The sequence below is a fragment of the Triturus cristatus genome, chromosome 6, assembly GCF_964204655.1.
Source record: "Triturus cristatus chromosome 6, aTriCri1.1, whole genome shotgun sequence".
Taxonomy (NCBI): domain Eukaryota; kingdom Metazoa; phylum Chordata; class Amphibia; order Caudata; family Salamandridae; genus Triturus; species Triturus cristatus.
The window spans coordinates 192,433,368-192,458,169 of NC_140589.1; the positions used below are offsets into that span (position 1 = coordinate 192,433,368).

Consider the following 24,802-nt stretch of genomic DNA (forward strand, 5'->3'; position numbering starts at 1 on the left):
GTTGCGTTAATTGTGTGCAGTGTCGGCAGGGGGCACACGTAGGACATGTATACATTCAATTGCCCCCATCACGTTCGTGAAGCCAGAGCCAATAACCTAGATACACCATGCAGTGGTTTTTCATTGTCGACCAAGTATACAGCAAGTCATTTGGTAAAATCTAAAGAGTGAAAAATAGGTATCAAGGAAACATATGTATTTCTGTAATGGGAACAAGATATGGAGTTTACAAGCAGTTGTTATTTACGCATCTCTGAATTTGTGGGTACCCATATCAGCATGTTCATTATAGGATATTTTCAAAATGACTTAGTTTTTACACAGTGTCTTACCTTTGGAAGGCAGAAATGCATAGAAAGACAAATGGTAATATCACTAGTTTTACTATCCTGTGTTGTCCTAAGTCTATCGACATAAATGGTACATCACTTGTATCGGTAGGCATAGTGCCCACAACAGGAAACAATTCAAAACACAACGTGGACACATCAAATTTTGCCAGTGTAAGCCTTTTGTGCAACATTCCTAGCTCAGGATATTAGGCCCAAGCTCAGCCGGCACCTAGGAAAACCTAGAAAACCTGCACAATTTTGAAAACTAGATACCCAGGTGAATCCAGGATGGAGTGACTTGTGTGGCTCTTGGCAGGTTCTGTTTCTCCAGAATCCCTTGCACACGTCAAACTTTGTTGAAAAAAATAACACATTTTCCTCTCATTTCTGTTATGGAAAGTTCTGGAATCCACAGGGAGCCACAAACTTCCACACACCCAGCATTCCCCCAAGTCTCCCAACAAAAATGGTACCTCACTTGCGTGGGTAGCCCTACTGCCTGCAAAAGGAAATGGCCAAAAACCTATTGTGGAGACAACAAAATTATCTATCACAAAATGCCCTGGTTTTGCAAGGGAGTCACCTGCATTTTGGCCCTGGGCTCAACGACCATCTAGAGAAACCTATAAAATCCAGATATTTCTGAATACTAGACACCCTGGGGAGCTCAGGGATGTGTGGCTTGCATGTGTCCCCCAATGTTTTCTTACCCAGAATCCCCAGCAAACCTCAAATGTAGCTAAAAAGTCAAATTTTCATCAAATTTATGTGTGGGAAGATTGTGAGATCACTGCGCTAGCACTAATTTCCAGATAACTATTGTTCCCTTCGGTCTCGATAAAAATAATACCTCACTTCTGTGGGTGCCCATAGCAGAGTCAGCCTAAAAACGTATGAAAATAAGTCTACCCTTTGGCACCATCCTGGAGAAGAATATCCTTAACCAGATTTTCCAGCTATAGGGGAAGATTTATGAACACTTTGTGCAACCACAAAGTCATGCAGAGTGAAGCAAAGGGATGCAAAAGGTTCATAAGGAATTTACTCTACAGCACAAAAAACTCATATTTCACCCTTGAAAGTACTCCTTAAATGAATTCAGATAGCACTTTGCGCTGTTTTGCACTATTTTCCGCGTACTCTTCACACACTACGAGTAAAACCCTTCTGCTTACTCTTCATACCCTACGAGTAAAACATTTCTGCTTACTCTTCGTACAAGCATCAGAGAACCTGCTACTCCTTCAGTATTACCCTTTCTAGGTGATATAAGACCAAAGTTTCACCAGCGAACTCCTTTGCTACCAATTACTCTCACTTTTATGCGAAAGAAAAATAATCCCTAAATCAGTGCTTTTAGTCCTGCGTAAATTTCAGCACTTTCCTGATCCAGACAAGTAACCTCACTGCAGTATGGCTTCTATTCGCCACCCGCTATTCAATAGTCCCAGGAAATTCCAGACAACATAAAACAATACATAAACATTTAATGAATAGCAGTTGTTAGTGCATAAATCAAATAATTCAATCCACAATTTGTTCTACCTAACTAACCAGAACCTAACCATGCCTCTGCTACCAAAGAAAAACTGATAGAGCATGCGTTACCAGCTCAGGTTACACACACACATACACAATACTCACCTGGGCCCATAACATTCACACAAATAAGCTAGTAAACCCCGCGGACATCAATTTTGAGTTTTACCTGTAATTTGATTTTCACCTTTACCAAGTCTTACCAATTTGATCTCCTTATGATTCCTTTACTCAATGAATCAGGGTGCTGAGATAGTTTAAGCTAAAAAATAACATTTAACTTTAAACTTGAAATAACCACAAACTCGAGAAGTTTTAAAACTTTATCTAAATCAATAATTTTGTGAGTCAGAATCAATTACAGTTTAAACACATTCTCTCAAGAGACAAATTAAAGTCAAATATAGCAAAGTCAATAAAAATGATCAATGAAGACGGTACCTGCAAGAGGGAAAAGAGAGAGAGAGCATGTACAAAGACAAGTTTCGCTGAATTATATTTACCTAAAGTGATAGATGAACCCAACTCCTTAAAGATAGACCAGATAGAATCTCCCAGGACAGGATGAAGACAGAGGATCGGGCAGATTCAGATCTGGGAAGGTGACCTTTTCTAAAGTGCAACGCCAGCGTCGCACCCCTCTCTGGCACTGCTTCCCTGGGGTGTCCCTCTTCCGAAATCCTCTACTACATAATTAGATTATCAATCAGTATCTCATTTCTCAAGCAGAGTTTCTGGCAGCAGCAGGGTCTGGGACAGTGTCTCGGACAGAATCTGTAGCAGCATATATGTTGGGTCGGTAACGAGTCGGAATGACGGATCTGACAAGTCTGACAAAGTCTCTAGCTAACTTACCTCAATTATACTATTCTGTATTAGTGTACCACCCCCAAAAGTTTCAATCTTCGTGTTTTCCCCTATTCTGATTGGTAAGGGCGAAGAGGTGAGTTCATCACACTATATTAAAAGTAATATTTTTCTCTTTAGACCATTGTTCTATGTTTCCACCCCTTAATTTAATTTCCCATAGCTTTATTCCCACCCGCATTTCACATTATGATCAATACAAGTTATACATTTTATTCAAAATTGTTTTTCTCGTCAGGTTCATTAGTTGGCTTTCTCAGGCGTCTTTGCCCGATGTGGCCTTGGCTGTGATTCAAGTGTGTCATCATGGTTTCCGGGAAGTTTCTATGCGCCTGCTTGCGGATCAGGTGGGCTAGGGATTTCAGTCACCTTCCGAGGCCCAAATATGAACCAATAATAAAGTCAGAAAAAGACACGTTAGAATGCAACAATAAATGATTTTACTGTATACCACTTATCTCTACTCTATCCCCATTTACTTATTTTAATCTTTTCGCATTAGTGCTTAGTAGAACTTATAGGTTTAGTTTATGCAATAGCATGTGCATTACCATGCGAATTTCAAGCGGCCATTTTTAAAGCTATTGCGCAGCTGCAAAGTTTTCCCACCAAGCGAATACTATGTAGATGCAGTAGACGCATGCGCAGAGACTTCCCCGCGTTTTCAGGGGCCATTTTTTGACACTCAGGTTACTTGTTAGTAATACACGTAGGCAAGCATCCCCTGGATAAAATATAATGAATGTAATGCAATATTAGTATTTTACAAGACTTGTTGGTTTCGTTGTTACATGTTATTTGAGAGGGTTGCATACAAGCAAGTTTCTTGAATACGAAACCTTGCTCCATTAAGGGGCTGTCCCATGGATGATACCTGGGCATTCCCACGCTACCACATGTGGCTTTAAGACTAAGACATATCTACTAGACTGTTAGACAGGCACCAAAAATGAGAAAACTTTTATATTTTACAAAGCTTTCACTCACTGCATATGTACTGCGCTCTAGCCCACAAATCCAATGTGTGAAAAGCTTAAAGCTTTCTGTAAGCATGGTATTTGGAACTGAAAGGCAACCTGTAGTAGTCTTTGTAGTCTCTCCCTGTAGTTAGTTCCTTGTTTCTATGATGTCACTATTTCTTTTTTTTTTTACGATGTTTTATTTAGCACAAACTTGACTCGAAGGTATCAGGTATCAAAGCGCTTTCCATGAGCACCAGTTGCATTTTACATGAGGACACATTCAGTTTTTTTTTGTTAGGCACGGGTAGATTAAGTGATTTCCCAGAATCACAGGATGTTGGCGTCCTTGCCGAGACACAAACTCAGTTCCCCAAATTTGAGGTTGACCGCCATAGCCGTTAGGCCAACTCCTCTCCTTTCTCTCTTTCACTGTTATTGTGACCAAATGTGTATCTTTGATTCCTGGGGGGGCAGTTACTGTTATCCCCGAAAGGTGTGGAGATGAACAGACATTAAACATAGTGTTTCCACCTTACTGCCTCAGTGTGATCACTACAAAATTGGCAACGAATTGGCCTGTTCCTCTCTCCACCCACATGTGCTGCAGTCTCCCTGGTCGCGTTCTAGCTTTTTTTTGGCTGTGGTTAATTTTCTCTGTTTTTCTCAAGTTCATCATTTTTGTAGTTTGGTTTGTATTGGAGTCTCCTTCATATTGCCTGACATCATACTGTCTCTGGGCTCTGTTGGACTTCTGCTTCATTTCATCTGCTCGACCTGGCACAACATTGGTTCTCTCAAGGCTGCTCTGCCTGTCCCGGCTTTTGAGCTCTGTGGTGTGCCTGAGAGTCACATCTGTTGGTAAGTCATATCCCTGCTTCGGAGGATCTGTTTACCAGCTGTGCAGACTGAATTCTGATGACGTTGTAGAATCCCCATCTGTGTTGGCGATTCCTCGGAGTGTGGTCTCGCTCGTTCTCTCAGAGTCATTGTCGGAGTTTCCATAGCTTTACCTTCTATTTTCTGGTTGTCTGTGACATTTTCCCTGCTATATATAGTAGCACACACGTTTTCCAGCATCTATCTATTCCTAATACCGTTTCTCTAGTTACGTTGCTACTTGCGTTGTTGTGCTGCTGGGTAATCCAGATGTTCTTCATCACTGTGCGCCTAAGCACGTATCATCATTGCGCAAACACGGAAGCTAGCGTCATCAGCTACTGGACGCCATTTCCATTATTAAGCGGTAGCTTCTGTGGCTCCTCACGACGTTCTTCCTTGCTGTGCACATCAGTGTGTCTTCGTTAAACACACACACTTTATGCAACTGTGAGGACACTGTTTGCTCCTACGTGCCTTCGTGAAACATACAGATTGACAACTACTGTGAGTTCTGGCATTCTTGGAATTTATTCGTCTTGCTCTGGGAAGATTGTGGACCTCGATCAACGTTCTCATGAGGGTCCTTTTAACCATCATGATGATTTTCTTTTTTGGTTGTGTGTGTTCCCCGGGCCAGGAAATGTACCTTGCATAATTTGTCATTGTTGTTTAGCCAATTTACAGTACTTTCTGTTCACAGTATTGCTTCTCCACTTCATTTGGACCTTCTGTGGGAACCGTGTGGGTGAGAGTGCTTTATTCATTAATTACAGTGTTTTGTTTTCTATTTGAAAACACATTTAGCACAAGTTTGAATTTACAATGTGCATTTTTTTATGGTTCCTGGGGAGCACTGTTTAAAGTTTTAACATTGGCAAATTCTGTTTTGTTTGCACAATTTTCTGCTGTAGTTGTTGCTCATGTTAACAGTTTTCTTTTACAGATACAAGTTTCTTGTTTGAAGGGATTTGACGATTTTCTTCCACGTATATTTTGTTTTTTATCTAAATCAAATATGCAAAACGTTCAACCTCCTCCTCCCTTTTTACAGCTTCCAGGTGATCCACCTGTTAGGTGGAAGGTGTGGTATAGGACATTTGTTAAATATGTAGGTGCCATGGGGGGGGACATGGTTTAGTGTTGAGCATAAGAGATTTATTTTAAAGCACAATTTAGGTTTTGAGGATCAGGCTGTTCTTGAGCATTTGCCTCCTCTTGATCTGGTCGAAGGTGAGGACGAATTGAATGAATCAAGCAGTAAAGATGTTGGAGAAACAGTTTGACATTGAAGGCAGTTTGGTGGTTGCTAGGCATATGTTTTTTACAAGAGAACAAGACACTGATTAGAGTATTGTGTGCAAGGAGGAAGAGGAAGGTCTCTATTGTATGGGATCAATTGTGCAATGATGAGTTTTTGCGCATAAAACAAGAACTTGGCTCCTGTGGCATTCTGACCCTTTTTGGTCCTCATGTGAAATGTGTGGTGTAAGCCTGGGCGTAAGTCGGGGAGTTTTGCTATGTCGAACTTTGCCAAGTTACAAATAAACTCCACGAAGTTCCGCAAATGGTGGAGTGTTGTGCAAACAGCTGTCCGCGCTGGCCTTTCTGCAGCTTGGTTAGAAATTCTACCAGAGCTGCAGCTTGCGCTCGCGAACTTACCGTTCACGAGCGCGAGCTGGTAAAGCATGTTGCAACTCGCCTGTTTCTGATCTGGATGAGTTTGCTTCAAGTGTCAAAGTGGGTCATTGGGTTAGAATTAAGTCACCCCATAGTGTGGCAAAGGGTGTTTCCAAATTTGGTCCCCCTGTCAGAGTGCTACCTCTCGTTTTGCTGTTCGGGTAAATGGGAGGAGTTGGTGGAATCTTTCTAAGATCTACAAGGTTCCCAGGAGAGTTGTGTTGCAACTGGGGCTTTAGTCGGGTAATGGTGGTTAAGCTCTCCAACATTCACTTCGGCACAGTTCACAGTTGCCTCAGAGAGGCAGGTTTCCTTCATCTTCTCGGCCTCACAATTATGCTCTTGAGTATGTTTCTCCTTGCAGGAGTGGCAGGAGAGTAATTGTGCCCAAGCGCTTAGATCTGTGTTTCTTGGTCTGTATAGGTTTGCATTTGGTATTTTTATGCAATGCTTTTATTGTTTGGTATTTTTTATGCAGTGCTTTTATTGCGTATTTCATTGTTTTTTTCTGTTTAACCTTTTTTTCTGTTCTAGGTGCTCTTCTCTAGTTTTATTTAATGCTTTTCTTCATGTTGTGGACAGAAAGGAGATGTAGTAGTCTTTCTAGTCTCTCCCAGTAATTTGTTCCATGTTTCTATGATGTCGCTGTTATGGTGATGGAATGTGTATCTTTGAATACTGGGAGGCAGTTACTGTTGTCCCTGGAAGCTGTGTAGATGAAGAGACATTAAACATAGTGTTTCCACACTTACCTGCCTAGGTGTGATCACTACAGAACCCTTCCAGTAAGAAACCTATGGTAGATATTACACACATGCCTTTAGACTCTGGCGTTGAACTAACATCTATACGTTATTCCTCTACTGTGCATCATGGCTAATAACATTGGTAATACCAATAGCTTTCATACTTGTTATATGTTTGTCCTAGGCTTGGCCTTCACATTTTAGTGCTCTTGTATCACTACATGGGTACATTGTCTAGCTGGTATGGAACTGCTGCAGGTGACATATGGGCGATGCTTCATGTCCTGCATACTAAATGAGCTGGACATTTATCATTATAGGCAGAAGCTGTTCTTTAATAGTGTCTGCCACATGGCAATGTATAATTAATGTATAATGCATATTGAATATTAGAATCTTTTACAAATTGCGTAACTGGTTGAATGGGGTATGAGCCAGGCTCCAGCAGCAACTACAATTCAAGTCAGGGTACGGCACAAGCATACCCCAAACTAACCTGTGCTAAACCATTTGATAGCTTAGCACCGAGCAGTCTCGCTTAATTTAAAGGCAACGTGCGCAGTATTTGTGCAACACTTCAAACAGTGAAACAGTGAAAACACCAAACAAATAGCTCCCACAACAAGTTCGAAAAATAGAGCAAAATCTAATAAATAAAGCAAGACCAAATCAACAAACTTTCAGTCAGTGGAAACCAGAGTTATGAATTTTTAAAAAATTAACTCTAAAATAGCACCTAAAAGCATAAAGCACCAATAGCAGTTATCTGGTCACGCTGGACTGGATCAAAGTCAAACGTTCAGGCAGACCGCCATGAAGTGTAGGTCGGACACAGTCCCAGATTAGTCCCCCTGGAGTTTCACCTTCTCAGCTTTGTGGCAAGAGTCCATTTCACACTGGACAGGGTCATCAAGAGCAAGGAGAGCATCGCTGGTGGTGGTCAGAGTGGCACGAAGAGCATGCCGGGAGTTGTGGACGGGCGGGTTGGAGATTCTCTGTGGCAGTCCGTCATGGCATCAATGCTTGCTGTGTGAGGAGACAGGCTGGTGCCGTCTTACACTGAAGTTTGGTGCGAGCAGCACGGTTCAGGTGCGAACGGGCCTGTTCCCAGTTGGGAAGAGCCAAAAAGCTTACTTAAAGAGCTTATTGACCCACACCAATGGTCCAGGACCTGAGGTGCACCGCTTGAGGGTCAGGAACCCACTGAAGATGGGTCCAGGAGGTATTGGGGAGTCAGTTATTTTGCTGAGACTAAGATCAGAAGATAGGCAGACTATCCTTTGAGTCACTGTGAGGTCCAGGTTTCAGGATGGGTTGCAGGTCCAGTTCCTAGTCCCCAAGCAACAGGTAAAGCAGATGTGCACAGCAAGCCAGAAACTCCTTCAGGTTATCAGTCCAGCAGAGTGACAGTCCTTGTAGCAGCACATCAGTCTTTTTTTTATGGCAGAGTATCCACAGGTCCAGAATATTCCTTCTCGTTTTTGAGTGAAAAGTAAGTTGCTGTTTTGCCCCTGTGTTTGTTTGGTTAAAAATGACAATACTAAAAAATATACACCCGTATGCTTAAATGCGCTTACGTTTGTACTTCTTATAGATAATACCCATTAGGGAAAGCACGCCCGTATCTGAGCAAAATGAAAGTCGAGTACATTCAGAGTTTTGAATTGGTGAAGATGCGGTAAAGTAAGTCAGCTTATTAATAGTGTTTTAAAGTGCTTCATGCATTTTGCCTGTTTGGATACATTGTTAAATGAGGACAATATCGTTTTTTCATTTGTAGAATAAAGAGTCTTCAAGGATCTCAGTCCTGCCCATACTCTGCAGTAAAGGTACATATCTTTTTGGTGCTTCCCTCTGGGGGTGTAAGTCGAGAGTAGCAGTAGATATATTCAATACTTTGGTTCTTTCATTTCAGAAATTCATACTGGCAAAGTGTTAAGGGAGCCTCGTAGGCAGTAACATAAACGAGTCCAGTGGCAGAAAAGTCAAAAACTCTTGGAGCAAACGAGCTGGAGCAGCCGCTCCATCTCTAGAAAACAGGTACTCACTAAGTTAGTTACATGTACAAGAGAGAGAGTTAGTTCGGGTTGACGCTGTTTTTGCATCATTTATTTATTCAGTTTTTTGTAGAATATCCGGTCCATTTATATGAAGCCCTGATGATAGTCCCAGTACTATTCGCCTGGGTCTTAAAACGCGTTGGCATTTTGGGAGGCATTTAGTTAATTCTGAATGCGGCGAGAGTTGAAGGAAATTATTGGATAAAGGATTGATATAGTATTCAGACACTCTTTTGATGCTGGGGTTGGAATAACACATGTGGTTCAGAACATCGGATATTTTCATGTTTATTACTAAATTTTGTATATGATGTACATTTTCCTAAAAATATGCTTTGCATCAGATTAATGTATGAATTCATTTGCTGCTTTTGTTATGTTGTAGGCTGTTGACAATAATTTTTTCACAGTGTCTAAGTCCATTTTTGTCTTTAAGTGTATGTTAATGTGAATTGTATATACGTGTAAGTTCATGTGTGAATTTGATAAGTCTGTGTTTCTTTTTCAGTCCAAAAAATTGTTTTGATCAATTTTTAAATTAATAAGAAACAGGAATGGTCTAATAAAAATTCCATTCGGACAGATAAAAGAGTTGACTGTTAGTTACTCCATGAGTAGTAGGAGTGTACGGTAGTACGGAGCCGGGTTCATTGTTTTGTGTTCTGAACCTTACTAAAAGTAGCATTTTCAGAATTGTAATTTAAAATCCCACTTCATCACAAGTAAGGATTTTAAAGTAGTATCCCAGGGACAGTAAACATGAACCAGTCATCATTTCGCATTTGAAAATTGCACTTTTAAAATGTCATACTGCAACTCCAATATCATCCTACAGGAGAGATAGACCTTGCAGTAGTGAAAAACGAATGTAATAATTTTTTACTATGAGGACATGTAAAACATAAAAGTACATGTCCAACTTTTAAAGCACATTGCACCCTGCCGTTGGAGCTGTCCATAGCCTACCTTAGAGTTGACATATTCATTAAAAAGAAGGGTTGGGACCTGGCAAAAGGTTTAATTTAGTACACACAATGTAACAGAGAGGGGGAGAAGCATTAACCCTACCTCCTCCTCCTTAAACAAGATGCAAAAGCACAAAAAGAGGTAGAGCAATTAACAGTCGTCCTTATTCTGTTTGTATGAACGTAGTTAGCCAGGGGAACACACCTGATTTGTTAAAACTACCCTCACCCACAACAAGTTGTGCCATGCTTCATGATAGGACTGCTACTAACGCCTCTGCGCAGACCAACGCTAGAGGCGGAGCAATAGGGAAGGATAGACAATACAACAGTGATAAAGAAACAAAGGAAAAATACAGGATCCTATGAAAGTGCAGGAGAATGGTGATTTAAAACTAGCTTAGGAATATCAGTATAATATTTTTATTCCTTGATTCCGTAGTCAGAACTAAAAAATGGTATACTAAAATATACCTACGGATGATGGTGGTGTGAGTGGATTAAGTGCTCACCACCCTTCCGTCTGCATAGAGGTCGACATGTTTCAGCTGGTTATAGGTTCTTTATCCGGCCTTCATCAGGCCAGGTTGGATCCCTATGCTGTTTTTCCTAACTAAACCCCTCTTGTATACCCACTGTATGGGTTTTACTCCACCTGTGAGTCTGGAGTTGTTGGTAACATAACTCTTCCATTGGAAACAAGTTTATTTGGTCGATCGCTAAAAATGGCACTGGAGAAGAGGGCGACCCTCTGTAATCACACATTCGTCAAGAGTGGTCCGCCGCCAATATAGTAAGTCTCTCTCAGTGCCGTGTAGGCTAGTGGCGGCGGACCGTACCGTACCCGTTTTTTTGTGATTCCTACGTGCATAGCATTTTTTGATTCCAAAATAGTGAATTAGTAAAATTCACTATTTGGGAATCACAATATGTGGTCTTGATGCATGTGCCCCTAAATGCAGCCCTTTAAAAAATTTTAAGCAAGCATTGGCACAGCTAATAGATCTCACCTTTGGGACCTACTGCCTTTGCCAATGGTTTTAGCATTGCTGTACAGCATCCCGGATGCTGTGTAGCATAGCTGAAAAATAATTTAAAAAAAAACCTATGTTATGGCATGCATGTGCCTATAAAATTACGTGGGTGCCTTTTTTATATATATATTCAATTTGAAGCAGCAATAATACATGCGAAAGCAGGTAGAGGGAAGTAACACGGAAGGGAGAAGTAACAGGGGCAATGGAGAGGGATGCAAGCAACTTGCGGGAGCAGGTAATGGAAGAAACACAAGGGACATGGGTGGGGGAAGCAACACAGAAACACGTGGGGGGCGCAGACCACTCTTCAGCTTACCACCAGGTAGCTCTCCATCCTGACTCTAAAGCCCTTACCTTTTTCATTACCCCCTTTGGGGCACACCAATTTTGTAGAATGATGTTCGGTTTGGCATCTGCCGCGGCAGTATTCCAACATATCATGCAAAACATTCTCCAAGGGACTAACAAGGTGCTGTGCTTCCAAGATGACATCTAATGTATGGGGAGTCAAAGGAGGAACATAAAAAGGTATTAGGGGAAGTTTTTGGGAAGTTAAGCAAAGCAGGGTTCACTAACATAAGGACAAGAGCAAAATAGGTGTTGAATCCGTTGTGTATCTTGGTCATTCTATCTCTGGCGAAGGGATTAAACCAAAAACAAGTTTAGTCGATTCTGTCAAGTTGGCTCCAGCACCTACTAACAAAGAAGAATTAAAATCATTCCTAGGGTTAGTAGACTACATGTCCAAATATGTTAAGAGGTTTGCAGATCAAGTACATTCTCTCAGGAAATTACTAAAACAAAGTACTCCTTTTGAATAGATCTCCCAATGTCAAAAAGATGTTGCACACATCAAGCAGTCAATCATGGAAGCTTCCTTCTAAAGTATGTTTCATCCCAATGCCAAAACCACTTTGACTACTGACACCAGCATGAAAGGGTTGAGAGCCTCCCTCACACAGAGTATTGATGGGCAAGAAAGAGTAATCGCTTTTGCGTCTAGGACATTGGAAGATCCAGAATGCAACTATTCTACCATAGAATCTCGCGTTACTGGGCCATACATCATTTCAAATTCTTTTTGTGGGGAATTCCATTCACCGTAAGAACGGACCATAAACTTTTACTGCCCATGTTCTCCGCCAAATGTATTGAAAAAGCCACCCACACCTCTCAAAATGGGTGTTAGCTTTACAAGGCTTTAATTACACTGTGAGTTATGTACCTGTTAACAAGAACCAAATTGAAGATTGTCTGTCTAGACTTCCTATCACCAATGAGAACTCCCAGTGTAAACCCACTGAAGAAACCATACTGTCTATTGATATTCCGACTATTAGTAAGGATGAATGGGAGAAATGTAGGAAAGATGACACCAGTCTTACTGATCTTAAGAATTTCATTTGCAAAGGGGGGCCGAAGAATTGTAAGGGCTTATCTAAAAACCTTGGATATTTCTGGATTGTGAAAGACGAGTAAATCCTGGTAGGAGCATGACAAAAAGCAAGATTAAACAAGATTATGGGCTCCCAACATTGACTCCATGGTGGAGAGGTTTGTGAGGGATTGTTTAACTTGTGGATCTAGTGACAAGGCTAAAGTCATTAGTAAAGCCCAACTTCTTCCTGTATCAGTTCCTTCTAAACCTTGGGACAAGTTGGGTCTTGACATTATAGGTCCTTTGAATCTACTGAACTTCTCCCAAAGAATCATGTTTGTACTTTTTGCCATTGGATTTCCACCAAATTTGTCTCAACCATTACCACCTCATCCCTCATAGAATTTTTCAAGGATGTTTTTTCTAAAGAAGTCATACCGAGTAGTGTAATTACCGATAACGGGATTCAATTTACCTCAGATGAGATGATGCTATTCTTGAGTAAATTGTCCATTTCTCATCTCAAATTCCCTCTCTATTGTTCCAAAGCTAATGGGTTGGTAGAGAGAGCCAACAGGATGATAAAGAACCCCATTCAATTAGCCCCATCTTCTCATGAACCAGTAGAGGAGGCTATAAGGAAAATGCTATGGTCATACAACAGCATGTCCATTGCTATCTCTGGGGGGGAACAACCTTTACAACGCAACTTTTACAACGCACTACCTTTACAACGCATTTTTTACAACGCATAATCCATTACAACGCATGACATTACAACGCATGACACTACAACGCATTTTTAAAAACTACCTTTACAACGCATTCCATTACAACGCATACTACCATTACAACGCATACCATTACAACGCATAATATTACACTACACTATCCAACACTTACCCTACTGTTGCACCCCCTGGAGTTAGAATAGTAATTTTTACCCCTATACTATCCAACACTTACCCTACTGATGCACCCCCTGGAGTTAGAATAGTAATTTTTACCCCTATACTATCCAACACTTACCCTACTGTTGCACCCCCTGGAGTTAGAATAGTAATTTTTACCCCTATACTATCCAACACTTACCCTACTGATGTACCCCCTGGAGTTAGAATAGTAATTTTTACCCCTATACTATCCAACACTTACCCTACTGTTGCACCCCCTGGAGTTAGAATAGTAATTTTTACCCCTATACTATCCAACACTTACCCTACTGATGCACCCCCTGGAGTTAGAATAGTAATTTTTACCCCTATACTATCCAACACTTACCTTACTGTTGCACCCCCTGGAGTTAGAATAGTAATTTTTACCCCTATACTATCCAACACTTACCCTACTGTTGCACCCCCTGGAGTTAGAATAGTAATTTTTACCCCTATACTATCCAACACTTACCCTACTGTTGCACCCCCTGGAGTTAGAATAGTAATTTTTACCCCTATAATATCCAACACTTACCCTACTGTTGCACCCCCTGGAGTTAGAATAGTAATTTTTACCCCTATACTATCCAACACTTACCCTACTGTTGCCCCCCCTGGAGTTAGAATAGTAATTTTTACCCCTATACTATCCAACACTTACCCCACTGTTGCACCCCCTGGAGTTAGAATAGTAATTTTTACCCCTATACTATCCAACACTTACCCTACTGTTGCACCCCCTGGAGTTAGAAAAGTAACTTTTACCCCTATACTATCTAATACTTACCTTAAATGTAATTTAATATTATGCGTTGTAATGGTATGCGTTGTAAAGGTATTTTTTAAAAATGCGTTGTAGTGTCATGCGTTGTAATGTCATGCGTTGTAATGGATTATGCGTTGTAAAAAATGCGTTGTAAGTGCATGCGTTGTAAAAGTGTGCGTTGTAACGTCATACATCCATCTCTGGGGTCTCTCCCTTTGTCTCCCTCAAGGAAAGGAACCTGGGTTACAAACTTACTCCCAATTGGCTCCATGGGGGGTCCCCTATTTGGGTAGACAGGGATTCAGTCATGGGAAAGGTTGGAGGTCATCAACAAGATTACAAATCCAGATACGACCAGAAATGGGGTACTGTCAACAAAGATTGGCAAGAAAGTCAATGGGTGGTTATCAAGAAACCTAATGTATATTGGTCCAAAGTTTCTTCATTCTCAAAACCTTTAAGAATCAATAAGTCTGTAGTGCTCCAAGATGGTTGTACCTTGAGCAAGGACAATTTGGCTCACTGTCCTAAAGTGTGTTTTCCAAATTCTCCCAATGAGAACACTCCAGAAGCATCCACTTCGAACTCTCAAGAACCCAAGAGAATCAGGATTCGTCGACCACCCTCTTGGCAAGCGGATTATGACATGTAATCCTCTTCGGATAGTCTTCAGGTGTTTTCTGTTTCTTTCCGCTTCATTACTAAGTTATCTTCCCACTTTGTTTATGCCTTATGCATAGGGAGATGTGTTGTAATGTATTTATCACATGTGTATGTATATATCACACACATATACACCCCTTTCCTTCCCTTCTCCCTTCCCTCTTTTGTTCTATTCCACCTCTACTTCCCCCCTCTCCTTCCTCCCTTTAGTACATACCCATCTGTATAATCTTCAGGTGAAGTCACTGTCGAAAGTTGAGTGTGCTTCATACGTTAGCTGGTGCTTGAGGATCACGGGTGAATAAACTGACTTCTCCACCTCATCCTGTGTCTGTTGTACTTTCAACACATGGCATTGAATAAAAAGCATGCAAATGAGACTGACAGTGAAGCCAACGCATGGTAAGCAATGGGCAGGCCACCTCTATTTGCATCGCAAACCCACATATGTTCTGCAAACCTGGTAGGCTTAACCTGAAACCAGCCCTGCCCACCCTCTTCTCCGCTCTCTCTTTCCATCCAATTATTTTTTGTCCCCTCTTCTCCAGTGCTTAATTTATACCTGTGTTTTCTGAGGCTCGGCACCAGCACTTATTTGTAAACACCAATACGCATTCATGAGAATCCACCACATGCCGCTGAGTGTTTATTTTTTTAGCAAAGTCCATTAATGGAGCATTTATCTGTTTAAAATATCTTTGAAAAATGATAATGCTCAGACCTAAACCTGAAGATTAAAGTGACATGCGGGTTGTAACAGCTGCAGTGAACTGGTGTTAAATACCTTGTGCCCTCAAACTTTTTTTGCAAATTAATCACTGCTCCTGTCTCTCTTTTCCTTCTCTATCTCATCTCTCCTCTTTTTCCTTCATTTTGCTTTGTCTATGCTAGCCACCTCATCTGCATCAATAAAGTGACAGAGGTACCAGCTGTGTTTTAAAAACTGGTCTCTAAAGGCTTCCGTCCACCAGGATAGTGTCTGCTGATATAAACAGCCAGTTAGGCCAATCCTGTGAGAGAACGTGTAGAGCTGATCAACGAATCAAAATGTAAGGCTTTTTTTCCCAATGCTGAGTACTGTTGGCTAAAAGTCAGTCTATTTATGAGGGACAACTGCTCTGCAAGTCCATGAACTTGAGGAGCGAGGTCTGTCCATACACTTGACAGAAGTCTGGTAAGGTGTGATAGACCTCCGCCTATGGTTAAAGGTCTACTGAGGAGAAACCGGAAAGATAGGATTTTGTCAATTTTTCTTGTCAGAGTTAAACCTATTCACCTGGTAAACCACTATGTTGCTGTATGAGCAAAGTCTCTGAAAGTAACCCCTTCTAAAAGAGAGACAATCTCGAGGGAGTGTATTTGTGAAACAGCCAACATGAAATAAGAGGTCTCCATAAACGAAGGGGCATGGTCTGCCATCAGGCTCCTGGTATCCCTGCATGTGAGAGGGCAGCACCCTAAAAGATATAAGGCCTGAAAAAGCCACAAAGACGCTAACCAGGTTACAAATGGAACTATTAACTTCAAAGAATATGGTTTAAAGGTGTGCAAACCAGCGGTCTGAGGGGAGGTAAAGCAGGTGGACAATGGAAACGGAAGTGATAAACCTCAAAGTCATAATGTTGTAGGTTTTCAATGGTCATTCCTGTACTCTTCACACTATACTTGCGCACTTAACTTTAGCGCAAACAAATGTTGAAATGAATGTCACAGGAGAAGTGACAAAAAAATGCAAGAACCCGTATATTTTCTGGGGCCTTATGGAAGAAATTTCTTTACATAGAAAAACATTTTCCAGGCAGGTGAAAGAACAGAAAAAAAAGCTAAGGCATACTTTATTTCTAATGACAAACTAGGGTTTTTTCCGGTGACAGAAGATTTGCCAGTTTAGGACTGGTTTAGGATTAGAGAGAATAAGTTTGCTTTGCACTGAAACCTATGTCTATCCCATTCAACCAGTAACCTCTGTGAATCAGCCAGTGCACTGTTAAAAATATATGTTGAAACTGGGAAAGTTGTTAAAAACAAGAGGAAAGTACTGAATAATAACTAGGAGTGCTAGCTGCCCATGCTGTTTCAGATATACATCCCGAACTGTGAATCAACCACCGTATAAAATATATGTTAAAATATGGTAAGTTATCAAAAACAAGCTAAAAAGTGCCATCTACCTCTGGTGTTGTAGATGGTTGTATGTGATTTTGTAGAAAAACTATTTTATTGCATGCCATTATTGGGACACCATTTCACCTAAACTGTTTACCAGAAATTTTCAGAATGCACGGCACATACCATTTCATAGTAACCAATGCATAGACTATGTTTTTGTTTGAAATTGGCTTTTACATGCTTATTTTTTAAGGTGTAAATACAATGGTTGCAGATCTTATTTTCAGAAACAGTTCTGTTGGAGGTATTTATTTCAGTGCTTTAATTCAGGGTATATTATATTCGATTTCTATCTTTTACACTGTCAAAGAATTACTTCAATTGCTTTTCTTTGTCTGACCGCTCACCACCCCTAAACACCATCTTTCCCTGACCTCTCACAAACTCCAAACACCATCAATCCCTGTACTCTATAAAACACTCACCACACCTAAACTACACCCATCCCTGACCAGTAAAAGCCCTTTCTACCCTTATACCCCACCCATCCAAGAAACTTAAAAAACCCTCACTATACCTAAAATACACCCGTCCCTTAACCCTGAAAGCACTTTTGCCCCTACACTTCTCCCAATCCGGAACCATAAATCCCTAATTACCAATAAACTCCACCCCTTCCTCAACGCTACAACCACCTTTCTATGCCTAAACTCCACCTATTCCTGACCCCTTAAGCCCCTATTTACACCCAAACTCCATTCATCCCTGAACCATAAACACCCTTTTCTACTCCTAAACTCCAGCTTCACTGAATTCTTAAAACTCATTATCTCCTTAAACTCTACCCAATCCTCAACTGTAAAAAATCATCATCATCCCTAACCTCCACCCAATACTATACTTTAACCACGCTCACAGCCCTAAGCTCTGCCCATCAATGACCCCTAAAACCACTCACAACCATAAACTCCACTCATTAGTGAACCCTAAAAATCCTCACTACCCCTAAATTCCATTCATTCCTGATACCTAAAAACAACCCTCAACACCCCTAAACTCCATCCATTTCTGAAACCAAAGACACCCTTTTCATGCCTCAACTCGACCCATTACTGACTCCTAAAAACCCCTGATCACCGCTAAACATTGCCGGGGTCCCAAAAACCCCTTTCTATTCCTAAACTCCACCCAAGGTTAATGTAATTTTGGGGTTTTCCTTAAAATTATCTTTCCTTAAAATGTTTCCTTTACTTTTTGATTTATTTGTATTTCCTTAAAATTGTTGTTCCCTAAAATTGGGTTTCCATGATTTGGTTTCCTCCAATGTGGTTTCTTTGTTTTCATTTCTCCATTAATTCCCATACATCAGTTGTAGATAACGATACACGGTTAAATATATATTTTGAAAAATTTAAAGGTAATAACTTGGTATGCTCATTATTCATGGTGTTGACAAGGAAACTGTATTAGAAACCATAGGCAGACATACCCACATCTTCTATAGACATAATTTGCTTGATTAATGTTACCTGTTGCTGGGGGGGCGTGGCCATGCGCCGCGATAAGATGGTGGCTTTGACGTGAGCCCCGTGTCCGAGCAGAGTTCTTCTTCTTATGGCAGCCTTTTCCTGTGACGGTTGACATTGCTAGAAGCCGGTATTGTGCTTCGGAATGTGCGGAGCAACGTTTGGAGCCGTTCCGAGTGAGAATGCAGTCAGCTGTGACCGAAGGGCAGCGGCGGTGATTTTCGTCATATTAACGTGAGCAGACGCCATTTTGTGCCTACCACTCGCATTAATTAACTCCTCTGAGGTAAAACCGGCGTTTCTATTACTAAACGCACAGCAACAATTTTTTTCTTCTTTTTTTTCTCTTTGCCTGCTTCTCATTTGCTCCTCCTCAGGAATAACACCAGTGTATGCTGCAGAATGCAATATTTTAACCTCTTCAGCGCTGCGCGGATTCCCGCGCAGTGCTGAAAGATCTGTAATAGATTTCCTATGGCTGTTCCTTCGTCTATCTCTTAATTTTACTCCTCTGCTGTTTCATCTGTTCTCGGTGCTGTTAAGCTCCATGCTCACTTTGTTTACTCTTCTACTTAGATCTGGATATCTTTCCTTGGTCAATCTTTTTTTGTTTGTATCCTCTTTTCTTTCTTCATTCTTTTCTGTTTATTCTTTCTTTTTGACAATATGTAGTTTGATGCACATGCCTATTGCAGTTAGTTGTTGTCATACATTTTGTTTTTTGTATTCATCTAATAAGTGGTCTTTATCTGCTTCCAGCTGTTCCCCTGAAGTGTATCATCTCCATCCATGTGTTACCTTCCCCTCCCTCCATTATGTGTAATGTTGTCACGTGGAATGTTCGTGGTCTTGGAAACCCCATCAAAAGACAAAAGGTACTTTCTTATTTGTCTAAACTGAATTCACATGTTTTGTTTATACAGGAAACATATTGTAATGATATAGAGTCACTTAAATTGAAGAGACAATGGGTGGGTCAAGTTGTTTATTCTCCAGCCTCTAATCGGAAAGGTGGTGTTGCTATACTATTTCATAAATCGATACATGTACAAATTTTATCTGCAAAATGTGATAGTGATGGACACTGGGTAATGGCTAAGGTTGTCATACAAAATAAAGAACTTGTGTTATTGAATATTTATGACCCCGTTAAGCCAGACCCTGACTTTTGGAATAATATTAAGATTTTAGTCTCCTCTATGGATGGCCCAAATATTATTGTGGCTGGGGACTTTACCCATGGTTGGACCCATTCTCGGATAGACAATCTAAGTGTAAATTTAATCCTGATAAATCTCATGAATCATTTCAATCAGCCATTGCCTCTCGTTCATTATATGATGTTTGGAAGACCTGTAACCCTGATACCCTTGAGTTTACTTTTTTCCCAATGTTCATCATACTCGTTCTAGAATTGATTAGATTTTGGTCAGCAAACCCTTACTCCCATCTATTCAATCCTCTGAGATTGGATCTATTTTTATTTCTGATCATGCCCCCGTCCTTTCTGTACTTGACCTTTCCCTGAGTTCTCCAAAATTTGGTCGTTGGAAACGTAATAATTTTTTGTTATCAGACACTGCTTTTGTAACTGAAGCTACTAGTTTTATTAACACATTTGTTACTATTAACAATTCTTTGGACACCTCCATTACTAATAATTGGGATGCCTTTAAGGCCTCCTTCCGTGTCTTTACGATTTCATACTCAGCAAAAAAGAAGAAAACCGCTAAGGCCAACTATACAACTCTACTACAACAACTCAAGCTGCTGGAACATAATTACTTTACTTTTAGATCTTACTCTGTTCTACATGAACTAATTAAGGCCAAATCTGCTCTCAACAAGCTTACCACAATTGATGCATGTAATGTCCTTCTTAAAATTAAGTCTAAATATCACAGAGGTCAAAATAAAGCTGGCAAGAAGCTGACCAACTACTTAAAAAGGTAATCTGAACGTAAAAATATTGGTCCTATTCTTAATCAATCTACTAAATATTTAGCGTCCTCTGATGAAGATATTTCTAATGCATTCCATTATTATTATCAATCATTATACACTGATGATACGAATCCCTCCAATCAAAATGTATACACCTTTTTTCCCGGCCTCCCTAAACCCCCTCTGCTTCCTGATGAATTTGAATTACTAGAAAGAGAGGTTACTCTTCAAGAGATAACTGGAGCCATCAAATCCTTAAAAAAATGGAAAGCACCAGGTCCTGATGGTCTTTCTATTGAATTTTTTTTCACTTTTTCCTCTATTTTTGCTCCTAAACTTCTAGCCCTTTTTAACTCATTTATTGCTGATTCCAAAGCTTCTGGTTCCTTTATGGAGGCCTTTATTGTCCCGATTCCCTAACCTGATAAAGATCATTCCCTCTCTAAAAACTATCACCCCATTTCATTAATCAATTATGACTGTAAGATATTTGTTAAAATAATTGCCTCTAGTCTTGAGACTATTATCCCACTATTGGTTAAGACTGATCAAGCTGTTTTTTTTAAGGGCAGATTGGCTTCAGACAATGCTCGCATGTTCGCTAATGTTATCTCCTTTGGGAAAAAGTACAAATCTCCACTTGCAGCACTGTCCTTAGATGCTGAAAAGGATTTTGATTGCATAAACTGGCAATTGATGTTCAATACACTCCAATGGTTTGGGTTTGGTCCAAATTGTATTTCTTATGTTAAACTGCTATATTCTTTTCCTCGTGCTAGTGTTTTTGTGAATAACCATTTTTCGAAATCTTTTCCATTATATAGAGGTACACGCCAAGGTTGTCCCCTTTCGCCCTTGTTATTTGTGTTATGTCTTGAACCTTTCCTTGAGCGTATTCGAGTTAATTCACGTATTTCTGGTTTTTCACATAATTCTATAGAAACTAAATTGTCAGCATACGCTGATGATATTTTGGTATATATGTCTGATCCTAATAGCTCCCTTCCTCCCTTTTTGGATGAGGTTCTGTTGTATACCAGTATATCTGGATATAAGTTGAACTTTTCTAAAACAGAAGTCTTACCCTTGAACTCTATCTGCTATCAATATATGTGTAATAATACAAATTTTACCTGGTGTCCCACAAAAATTAAATACCTTGGTATTTGTTTTTCCTCTACCTTATCTTCCACCATTAGTTATACGTTTAATGTACTAACGACCAAAATACAGTCACTCCTTCTTTCTTGGTCCCCTCTTCATCTGTCATGGTGGGTTAGATTAGATACTATTGAAATGATGATTGTGCCTCCTGTCCTTTATACATTATCCATGTTACCTTTTCGGATCCCTGTTTCATATTTTTCACAGATTAGTTCTATTTGTATGAAGTTTTTATGGAATAACAAATACCCTCGCATTGCTCTTATAAAACTCAAAGTTCCCAAAGCAGAAGATGGTGTGCGTTTTCCTGACTTTAAATCTTATCATTCTGCATTTTTAATTCGTCAATTTTTTGCCTTGACTTATAATTTTGCTAATATCCCTATCCCTCGTTGGATTGTTTTTGAGCGTTCCGTATAAAAGATTTTTCTTTTCGAACTATAATATATATGTCTAATTGCACCTTCATATCAGATAATCCTATTCTAAAATACTCCCGACAATTATTATATAATATTTTTTCCGATGGTCTAGATTCATATCAATGTATTTTATCCTCCACTATTTGGTATAATATATTTATCAAATATAAACGTAAATCATTTTATTACAAACACTGGAAAGAGAAGGGAATTCTTTTTATTCATCAATTAATCCAGCATAATTCTATGATTCCCTTCCATGAATTACAATTATATTATAATTTACCCGATTCATTTGTTAATTAATACCTTTCAATATCAACAGCTTTGCAGTCTTATTTATCTTCCAACAATTTCCCTTCAGCTTCTCCCTTACTCACTTCCCCCTCACCGTTATATAGTATTTCTCAGGAACATAGGCCTAAGGCTGCCTCTATTTATAAGATGTTGTTATCGCGTGTTACTGAACGACCTAAATCCAATGTAGAATCTCTCTGGGAAGCAGACTTGTCTTTGTCACTTCCTATCTCTTCTTGGGATAAATTATGGCTCAAGTTATTTAAAACCTCTATTGCCGCACGTATTACTCAATCCCTATACTTTATTTATAGTAGAGCTCTTATTACCCCTGTTTGTATATCCAAGTTTTCCCCTACTTCCTCGTCCCTATGTTGGTCTTGTTCTGAGTCCACTGGGACTTTAATTCATCAACTTTATGATTTTTCTAATGTATTGAAGTTCTGGCAATCTATTTGGTCTAAATGTATGAACATTTTTCAATGGAATATTCCATTATCTATACAAAATGTTTTTTCTAGCTTCCTCCTCACCTGATTTTGATGTTTCTAATCATATTTCTTTGCTGTTTACTTATTTATTTCTCCAGCATTTAAAGTGATTCTGACCTGTTGGAAAGATAACTCTAAATTATCATTATTAACTTGGTGGAACTATATTTGTGACAAACACATAATTGCTACTGTTACTTCTCTCACTCTTTCTCAGAAAAATAAATCCAACCTATTTTTGCTATCATTTACCTCTTATATTTCTACACATGCACCTGCATCTTAATTGCTTACTTTCTCTTAATTTCTAACTTTCTTTTATTCATTTTTTTCTTTTCTTTCTTTCATTTCTTCTTTTCCTCTCTATCTCTTTCTTTCCTGTTATTTTCATTCTCTCTTTCTTCACCTCTTTTTATCTTTTTCTCTTTTGAATTATTTGCTCATGTTTTGCTCTTATATATTAATTGTTGTATTCTATTCATAATGTGTTCATTCGATTAATAATGTTTCTCTTATTTTGAAAACTTAATAAAAAATTATTAAACAAAAAAGAAATGTTACCTGTTGCTCCTTGATCCGGAATACATTTATGAAATTTCTCTTGTCATCACTATTCAGTTCATTTCTACTCTTCATGAATGGTTTGTGTAGAAAAGTGTGAATATCTTGTACATTTTGAATGACAGTTTTGTGATTTCTGGGCAAGAATTCCAAAGAAGGATATAAATTGTAGAACTACAATTTGGATAAGTAACAAGCAATATGGAACATTATATCTCAAAGCATGCATTATAGTAGTTAATAATTGATAGCTTTTAAAGGCGGTACAATATATGGTCAGCAGAAATGCATGTGTAATGTTTATCTTACACATGCATCTACAACAACAAAATATTTTCCTGTACCTGCTACTTAACAGGGTAATTGTAAGAAACCAGTAATGATTACAAAACAGTGTTGACATGATCACTGTGAAAAGGTACATTATTAGTTGGGGTGGATGGTAACCTACTATAAGTGATAAAGTACCTGATTTGTTAGGGCTAGTCAAAGCTTTCAAGATTTAAACCTGAGGCCACATCCTGGTAGCTGTGGCACACAGCAGACAGGCTTTACTTAGATAAAATGTGTAAAGCATTTAGAAGTATCAACACAGTTAGAAAGTCAAAACACATCACACTAAAAATCACACTCCAATTTAGAATAATTTTAAAAAACAATAATAATAAAAATTTCACATAAACAACAAAAATAAGGAAAACCATATATGTTAGAATTAGCCAACGGTAGCCAATAATCACTGTAGTTCAGAAACTTGAAGCGATTTGCACAACCGAGTGCGGTTCAGATGCAACCAGTAAATTGACTCCACTAGAACCGTGAAGCAGGAAAGTAAAAAAAGTTTCCACGTCCCAATCGGAAAAAGTACTTTGTTCTTTTTCTGAGGAAAGATGCTTGTCCACACATGACAAACCAGAACTAAATGTAATTGAACTACAATCAGATACTTTTTGTGGTTGGTTCCCATGATTTTTTCGAGCAAAATATGTCCAAAAGCTTCAAACCTTTATTGGTGCACAAGCAATCACAAAAATACACTTCCAAAGCCCCCAGGACTTCTGCAGGAACACATAGAGTCTTGTAGGGTGTTAGGAGGAGGAAAACAGCAAAGTCCTTGGATTTCAAGTGGAATGACTTCCAAAGTCTACAAGTCCTTCTCACAGGTCCCAGATCCCAAATACAGCATGCTTAGACAGCATGACAGCGTGATACCTTTTGCATGTCCAGCAGTATTTTTATGAAGGTGCCTTAGGGTGCCACATTTATGCTTGGCACCAGATAGATGGTAGGAGTGAATCTTTGGCACTCCCTAACCAATGGGCTGAAAGTTCCTGGGTGCAAACCAACTCACTTTTTCAGTAGTTTCTGTTTGCCTTACTACAAACAGGCCCAAAATGTAATGTACCAGGGCATTTTCAAGATGGCAAAAGTCTTCAGCAACAGTAGACTTGGGCTCTGAGCACTGGGGGTGAGTGTCGGAAT

At 39.6% G+C, this 24,802-nt stretch overlaps 1 long non-coding RNA gene across 1 annotated transcript in view; it reads left to right on the plus strand.

Moving 5' to 3' along the window:
* Positions 1 to 4,948: 4,948 nt before the first annotated feature.
* Positions 4,949 to 24,802, plus strand: part of LOC146816619 (uncharacterized) — a 56,110-nt gene continuing 36,256 nt past the window's right edge. The window contains exons 1-3 of the long non-coding RNA XR_014962471.1: positions 4,949 to 5,083; positions 18,537 to 18,675; positions 19,201 to 19,316. This is a non-coding gene — a long non-coding RNA (uncharacterized LOC146816619). The remainder of the gene's footprint in view (positions 5,084 to 18,536; positions 18,676 to 19,200; positions 19,317 to 24,802) is intronic.